We start from the raw sequence: 8,460 nt of genomic DNA, 5'->3' as shown, positions 1-8,460 counted from the left end.
AATGATGTCAACTTATTTTAGTTCAGGTTCCACATACAGAACAATATGATCTAAAGCTGATCAGAACCAGTAAAATAGCAGAATAATCTATAAATAATGATAAATACAAACTTTTCTCTTTGTTTTGGTGTAAAAATGTAAAATTACATGAAATTATTTACATTTACAAACTATTCTTTAACAAAAAACATGCCCAACCTGAAATGTCTAAACAAAAGTAAATGTAATTCGACCAAAATTTGTTGCTGTTTCTCACATTTTTATTAATTTTTGTGCATGTTTTGTTGCTTTTATCATTTATTTTATTAATTTCTTTGGTCATTTCTGATTATTTCTGTTCTTGTTTCTCAATTTTTTGTAAATTTTATTCATGTTATTATTTTGTTCATATTTGTACATTTTTTTGTAATTTTTTTTTTTTTTTTGACATCATTTATGGGTTATTATGTTATTATTTTACTGGTCCAACCTGTTTTAGATCATATTGGGCTGTGAATAAAAAATGTGAATAACTTGAACAAATATGAACAATCTGAAATGTCTTAATATAAATCAGTGTAGTTGTACCAATATTCTGCCTGTTATTAAATGTTTTGTGTATTTGTAGATCCACTGTGATCTGTAAGTTATAATGTACATGTGTAAATGATAAACTGAGGCAGAATACTGATCAAATTGCACTTATTTTACTTAAGAAATTCCATGTTGTTCATGTGTTTCAAATCTTTTAAAGGATAGTTTGTAGATGTAAACATTTTCATTGTATAATTTTACATTTTTCACACTAAAACATAGACATAAGTTTGTATTTGTCATTATTTATAGGTCATTCTGTTATTATTTTACTGGTTTGATCCACTTTAGATCATATTGGTCTGAATGTGGAACCTGAACTAAAATGAGTTTGACATCTTTGTCTTAACGTCTGACTTTCCTTAAATCATATGGATTTACTCTATATTTGATTCAATCATTCTATTTACTTCCACCTCCAAAGCTGATTTTCCAACTAAATGGTGTGTTCAAGGACCCATCTGGACACGATCATTACAGATAATACCACTAATGTGCTGATCGGATTATTTGGAGGCTGCTCCACATCAACTATATTTGCAGAATTTGCAGGTGTTGTTGCGTTTACTCTTTGTGTATTTTGTGGAGTTGAGGTTTTTCATTGGGATCAAGTCCACGAACTGAAGCCTTGATGCTGATATATTTTGCTTGAAAAGTGTCACTGAGGATATAAACAGTCTATGTATGCACTTATTTATTCACAAAGACATGATGATGAGTGAACCTGTATCATGACCTGTCCAACTGTTTCTATATGTCTTCAGTATAACCGCTCAGTTCAATAAATATCTATGTTTTCTACAGCGTCTGTGGTTGGATTCAGGCCGAGTGCGTCATGTGATGATAGAGGGAATGTGATGGAGATGGGAGTTAATGCAGGAATGATGGACGCCTCCCGGGTAAATCATTCAGAAACTTCATCTGAGAGAATTCAGTTTTACTTCAGAGGAAACGCTTCAGATGAGTCGGCCGGTTGGGTCTGCAGAGAGGTTCAAAGAAAAAAGGAAAATGAAAAAGGAAAATACTGCAGCTGTTAAACAGAGCTGCTGGAATTAACGGATTAATGAGCAGGAAACAGCCACAGTCTGAAGGTGATGCTTCTGTCACACTGAATATATATGGGTTTTAAAGTCAGACATGAAGACGCCTTCTATTCTATTCTATTCTATTCTATTCTATTCTATTCTATTCTATTCTATTCTATTCTATTCTATTCTATATTGTTTTATTCTATATTATTCTATTCTGTTCTATTATTTCTATTCTATTCTGCATTATTCTATTCTATTGTATTCTGTTCTATTCCATACTCTTCTATTATTTCTATGCTATATAATTCTATTCTAATGTATTTGCTTCTATTATTTCAATTCAATTCAATTCAGTTCTATTCTATTCTATTCTATTCTATTCTATTCTATTCTATTCTATTCTATTCTATTCTATTCTATTCTATTCTATTCTATTCTATTCTATTCATTAGCAGAGAGCAGATGCAAAGCTGTACCAATCTGCTGTTTCCATGTCGTCGTTCACTCATTCTCTTTAACTGAACTTGGTTTTTGGACAAACTGAGACATGAAGACATGACTTTGGACTCTGTGATGTTTTCAGTCCAAACCTTCATGGACTTTTATTGCAGATTTCAGTCTCTGTTAGATTTTCCAGTAGACGTTTCCAGCTGTGACAGAGGTTGTTTGTGTGACAGATGCCTCCCTCGGTCTCAGATCTACAGCTTCACTCTGATTCGTTCTTCTGATAAATGCTGCGATGACAGTTTGTCTTCTGGCCTCGTGCCTCGTCTCGTCTCATTAATTAAGTCCACATCCCAGCTGGTCTTCCAGAGCTCATGCGGCGGTGTTCAGACACCGGCTGCATGTCAACAACGTGCTTAAGATCCTGAAGGTAAACAGGTCTTACCTGACCCACCTGGACCTCCACAAACAGGTGAACCTGAGCAAACGCCTGGATCCACCACAGCCTCAGATGAAGGAACTGGGATGTCACTGGAGGTTCCTGCTAGTGTCCAGGTGCATGTCCACCTGTAGAGGACAAAGACTGGTTAGAGTGGAAGTCAAATGCAGATGAAATTACTCCACAGTTGTCAGCTGGTGAAACTACTACCAGATATCAACTTCAGTACACTACTCCAGCCTGAAATAAAAAAGAAAAGAAAAAAATCGACATGACACAAAAATAAACAGAAAAAAATCAACAGAACAGGGAAAAAAACAAAATAATAACTAAAAGGACCAAAATAATCAACTAAATTAACAAAAATGAGGGGGTGGTGTCTATAAAATAATCAATAAAATGAACAAAATATCAACAAAATGAAGAAAAATGATCAAAACAATTAGCAAATTGAACATAAAAAAAACTAAATATCAATATAATCAACAAAATATCAACAATATGGATAAAAAGATCAACAAAATGAACAAAAATTTAAAAAAAATAACACAGTAATTAACTAGTGAATAGAATGATCAACAAAATGAACAAAATAATCAATGAAATGACCAAAATAATCAACAAACTGAACATAATTATCATGTTGTATATGAAGACAAGAACGATAAATAAATATGTCTGATCAGTTCAACCCTTAAAAAAACAAAAAAGCTCAAAGTGGAATTAGATCAAATACTAACACTGCAAAAATAAAAACCATTCAAGTATTTATGTTATGACACTGACATCAGGTATGAACATGGTGAAGAAGAAGAAGAAGAAGAAGAAGAAGAAGAAGAAGAAGAAGAAGAAGAAGAAGAAGAAGTCGTCATCATGAAACGACTCATGACATTTCAGGACCATGGACAGGGCCTGTCGTTTCAGCCTCTGCCCACTGGGGGCGCAGTTTCTGTTTTTAACTAGAGAAATAAATGGATGCAATTGAACAAAGAACAGAAGTAATTTTTCTTCATTTTCTTATTTTATATATATATATATATATATATATATATATATATATATATATATTATAATTTTATGCCAAACTCTACTTGTTTTTTTCAAAATTCCAGTTAATCACGCCATATTTTGACTTTTTAAATCTCTTGGTATTAATTTTATCTCAGAGATTCAACCTTTATTTCTTCCTATTGATTCCTATTGATGCTATTCCAAGCAGAACATCATTATGTATTAAGTTAAATCGTAAAAACATAATTACATCAAAGTGTGAAGTTAATATCCATCAGCTTATTGCATCAAAATTACCCTTTTATCTCCATTTGACTTTAGTGTCTTGACTGAATTAAATCTATCATGTTGAATTTATCCTCAAAGTGTCAGTTCATCTTGTAATTCAGAGTTTTAATCTCTACTTTGATGGGAGTTTTTTTCTTTGTACTGATTTCTCATAATTCAAACTGAAATAAAACATGTTTAATATTTTATTTTGATTGTCTTTTCAAAACTACCATCTCATATTATTATTAATATTATTATGAAGAATTGTTTTGTCTATTCATCTCTAAACTTCCATAATTTAACTTTTCACATCATTTTGACAGTTTGCCTCTAAATGTTCATTTCTATTACATTTTGTTTTTATTGTCACATAATATTGGATTTTTATTTGAGAATTATTATTGTTTTACTTTTCCTCCTTTTTGCAGAAACGTGAATCTAAATATAACTTCAGTATTTACGATTTAATATAAAATCTGTTATACCAGGTTGGTTCTCAGTTGACCTACCTGTTTAACCCTTTAAGTCCTGACATGTCTGTGGTGAGCATTTTGAATATATGATTTATTTTAAATATTCATAAAAATTCAACCGTTTGCTCAATACGAAAAAAATCCAAACATGGTGACAGAATAGACCTTGTTCTTTCCATAGACATCTGTGCATGCTCAGTTCACCCCCTGCTGCCTGTGGAAGGGGGGGTAAAACACAGAGCAGTGAGTGAGAACGACTCACTATAAAAATAGATGGTTTGGGCTTTTTTTTTTTGGCACCGTTTTCCTCGTGTTTTTTTTTTTTTTGGTTTTTACTGTGGTTTACAGTGTTGTGGTGATTGTCCCTTTTTTTTACTGTGTTTTTACTGAGTTTTGACCATGTAACTGCTTTTTAGAGTTCAACCAGGTGTCAAAAAGCAGTGAAAAAAGGGGAAACAAAACTAAAACTACTGGACCCAAATTCAAATCCTTGTGGTTGTTCAATGTGTTCCAGTTCACAGTTCATGTTCAACATCCAAAACACTCTTACTGATGTACATTCTGAGTGCCTTATTTAGTAAAAACCTGTCAAACTTCATTAAACAAAGAGAGGATCTTTGTCTTTTTCTGTTATTCCACCTGCTTTGACCCTAAAACACACAGTAAAACAAAACCACTGAAGAAAAGGAACACAAGCACATACTCACAGCAGCTTTTATGAACCTGAAACTGACACAGACTCACAGCAGCACCTTTACCTGGAATCATGTCTGAGGGGTTAAAGGTTAACTCCTCTGTTCAACATCTGAACATGTCTACCTGAAAACAACATTTTTTATTTCAAGGTTCATCAGTTTGACTCGTTTTCTCCATGAACCAAAGCAGAAACATCTGAATCATCAGCAGTCGTAATGGGGTTGACAGATGGACAAATATTGAGGTATTTCTGTGTTGAAAAAAGATTTGACACAAATTGTCCTGGATTTACACCAAACCTCAGGAAAGCGCAGATAAACACACTAAACATGTAGGAAATCTGAGCAGGAAACGTAAATAAGATGAGAAATGTTTGGGCTTTAAGAGGCACAAGAGCCGCAACAGTTCACAGGAAATACAAATCAAAGGGAAAAGCAGCCGCAGTCACATTTGATCAGACATCCACCGACCCACAATCCTCTCTGCTAAATGAGAAGCAACAGGTTTTTATGGCCCCACACATAAAGCTGCCTCACAGCCTGTTTTCAGGTATGTGATTGACACCTGAGCGTCTGACACAGATGCCACTTCGCCTCAGATGAAACACAGAGATGCAGAGTGTCACTGCACAAACGAAGGCACCGTCCATGTCCCGCTAAGGCCGTCTGACAACATGCAACACTTTAAAATAGGTCTGAGTCTGCGAAAGCAAACACAGCGACCACCGGGTGAAAGGAGCATTTAGGGAAAAAGACGTCCAATCAGAGGAGGGCGATACGTCAGCAACTGCAGGGTTTAGGTTTCAGAGGGTTAGACTGAGGAATCAGCATCTGAGAGGAGACGCATACAGCAAAAATGTACAGAAAAAAACACATAAAGGACCAAAATAATCAACAAAATGAACAAAGTAATCAACAAAATGAAGACCAATGAAACAAAACAACAACAAAATAATCAACAAAATGTAGAAAAATTACAAAAAAATCAACAAAATGAACCAAGTAACCAACAAAATAAATAAAAATGAAAAAAAAAAAAAAAAAAATCTGCAAAATATTCAACAAAATGACCAAAAATAATTAAAAATGAAAAACAGAATCAACAAAACAATCAACAAAATGAAGAAAAATTACCAAAAAATCTACAAAATGAAGAAAATAATCAACAAAATGGTCAAAAAATAACAAAAAACAAAATGATCAAAAATGAAAAACAAACTCAACAAAATTAACAAATTCACAAAATAAAGAAAAATGAACATAATAGTCAACAAATTGAACAAAAATAAACAAAATAACAAAATGAACAAAATAATAAACAAAATGAAGAAAAATGAACAAAATTATCAACAAATTGAACAAAAATAAACAAAATAACAAAATGAACAAAATAATAAGCAAAATGAAGAAAAATGAAAAAAACAAAATGAACAAAATAATCAACAAAATTAAGAAAAATGAGCTTCTGCAGGCTCCTCCCACATTCTAAACTGACCAGGATAAGCTCCGCCTTCACTGCTACTGCTTACATTAATAAAACAGGCTTTAGTTTGAATGTTTTTGATGTGAATTATCCTTGAATGAAACAATAACATGTAGAAAACTTAATGCTTTGTCTTTTATTCCTCTTTATGTGACTTATTGCATCACTTCACCACTTGTTTGGTTATTTTTAATGCAGTTGCAGCTTCACCCACTCAAACCTGTGTTTAATGGATCTGACGACTCAACACTAGATCAGGTTCTTACTGGAAACAGGCGTGGAGGTCTGAGTCTGTGAACGTGGAGACGTGGGCTTCGATACGGAAAGAAAAGGTCTGGAAGCATCACAAATCTGCAGCCTGATGATCTGCTCAGACGTGAAGCCATAAAGAACGAAGCCTGGAGGGAAAATAATGGATGTAATGAATGTAAAGAAATCAGGGGATGAAGAAAAGACCAGGATTCAGACAGTTTTTAATCTCTTCTGTCTCAAGACACCGTTACAGCAGCTTAAAGGGACGTTTCTGTCACATATAAGAAGAGTTCATCTGCAAAAAGTGATAAATCACCCAATAGTATCATCCTTTAAGAAGCATAAAGGATGTTAATGTGTGGTTCATCTGTGTAGAAGATCAAATGAGGATGTTCGGAACAGTTTTCTCTCCTCTGGTATAATAATAATAATAATAATATAGTTGAGTACAGTTTCCCTGTATTTTGCTGTGGTTTGTCTGTTTGTGATGCTTTGTGTTGTTCTATTTGTGCATCATGTTGGTCCATATTATTCCAATGTTTGTCTAGTGTGTGTGTGTGTGTGTGTGTAAAGTAAACACATGTTCTAACTGTCCGTCCATTTGTGATTCTGAGCTGGTTCATTCATTCATACACTGTTCCTCATTTGTCTAACAGTTTTTGTTTTTTTTTGTTTTAACTTTTTTATTGGGGTTTTTCAAATACAAGTACATGTCAAACAAGGTAGAATGACATGGATATGTACATACTATAAGTTCCCGAAAGGGGAAATGGAAGATGAGTGAATAAATAAATATGCACATAACATATGCACCAAACCAAACAAAACCAGACAAAACACAGTAACAACAGGAGAAGAAAAAAAAAAAAACAAAACACACACACACACACACGGAGGATGTCATACGCTCTTGTTTTTTAAATAGCCAGTGAAGGAAATATATTTGGTTATGAATTTGACACTGACAGTGAATAAGGGGCAGGACTAGATAAGCCCTCACTTCTTTCTGTCCCTTCTCAAACTATGTTTACGAGTTGATTCATATGTTCACTTACGTTAAATTTATTATATTTTTTCTTTTTCACTTCAAAGCTTGAGACAAACAAACAAACAAACAAACAAATAAATAAATAAATATTTATGATGGGTTATTTTTAATATAATAGTCAATGAACGGTTCCCATGTTGAATAAAATATGCCTACTTTGTCCTTTAGGGAGTATCATATTTTTTCTAGCTGCAAGTGCTCCATATCATCATTGAGTAAAGCTAGATGAACTGGAGGGTGTTTATTTTTCCAGTTGAGCAAAATTACCTTCTTGCCAGCAGTGTCACAAAGCATATCAAGTTCTTATGGTTCCTTTGGAGAGCAAGCTCCTGCTCTATAGATCCAACCCCAAATATGGCAAGGATTGGGTCCGGTGTCAGGGGTTTCTTGATAATCTCAGATAGCATTTGGAATATTTTAGCCCAGTATGTAGTGATGTTTGGGCAGGACCAAAACGTGTGTGCTAAAGAAGCTGGAGTCTGACCACAACGGTCACAGGATGGGTTCACAGCACGGAACATTTTTGGAGAGTTTCAGTTTTGATAGATGAAGCTGGTGTAAAACTTTGAACTGCAAAAGTCCATGTCTGGCACGCGCCGAAGAAGAGTGTATCCGGTCCTGAGCTTTTGACCATTGGTTTTCTGAGATTTCCACTCCCGGGTCTCCCTGCCAAGTCCAACAGTTTAACCATGAATCCAAATGTTTTTACCTCAGTGTAACTGAAGTATCTGTGGAAACCAG

The sequence above is a fragment of the Sphaeramia orbicularis genome, chromosome 21 (genome assembly GCF_902148855.1).
Source record: "Sphaeramia orbicularis chromosome 21, fSphaOr1.1, whole genome shotgun sequence".
NCBI classification, from domain to species: Eukaryota; Metazoa; Chordata; class Actinopteri; order Kurtiformes; family Apogonidae; genus Sphaeramia; species Sphaeramia orbicularis.
This window is presented reverse-complemented; position numbering follows the sequence as displayed.